Genomic DNA, 461 nt, shown 5'->3' with positions numbered 1-461 from the left:
GACACCAAGAGAGTGCTGAACGCACGAAGTGGATCGTCGATCCTACGGAATCCCTTGAATCCGTACGATCCTTTGGTAAAGGAATTGCAAGACGTCGTCTTCAAAGACCCGACTTCAGTCCTTCCTCCGGATCGAGGTGTGCGTCATGAGATCGACCTGGTTTTGGGAAGTAAATACTGCTTAATATGCCAATAGCCCCTGCCCAAGGAGCAGTGCGACGTCATTGACGTCTTGTTCCGTGCGAAGAACGACGCAGGGAAGGCACGTGAGAGCAAGTATCCCCATTCGTCACCCACGTTTTGTGTTTGGAAGCCGACCGGCAAGTGGCGAATCGTTCATGCTTACAATGAGCTCGACGCTGCCACCTTTCCGGCACAAACGCCGATTCCTAGACAGGATGTTCTTCAGAACAACATAGTGATGTGTACGAAGTACAGTGCACTCGATTTGGTAGATGCAAA

This window comes from Plasmopara halstedii (assembly GCF_900000015.1).
Source record: "Plasmopara halstedii genome assembly, contig: Scaffold_110, whole genome shotgun sequence".
Taxonomy (NCBI): domain Eukaryota; phylum Oomycota; class Peronosporomycetes; order Peronosporales; family Peronosporaceae; genus Plasmopara; species Plasmopara halstedii.
This window is presented reverse-complemented; position numbering follows the sequence as displayed.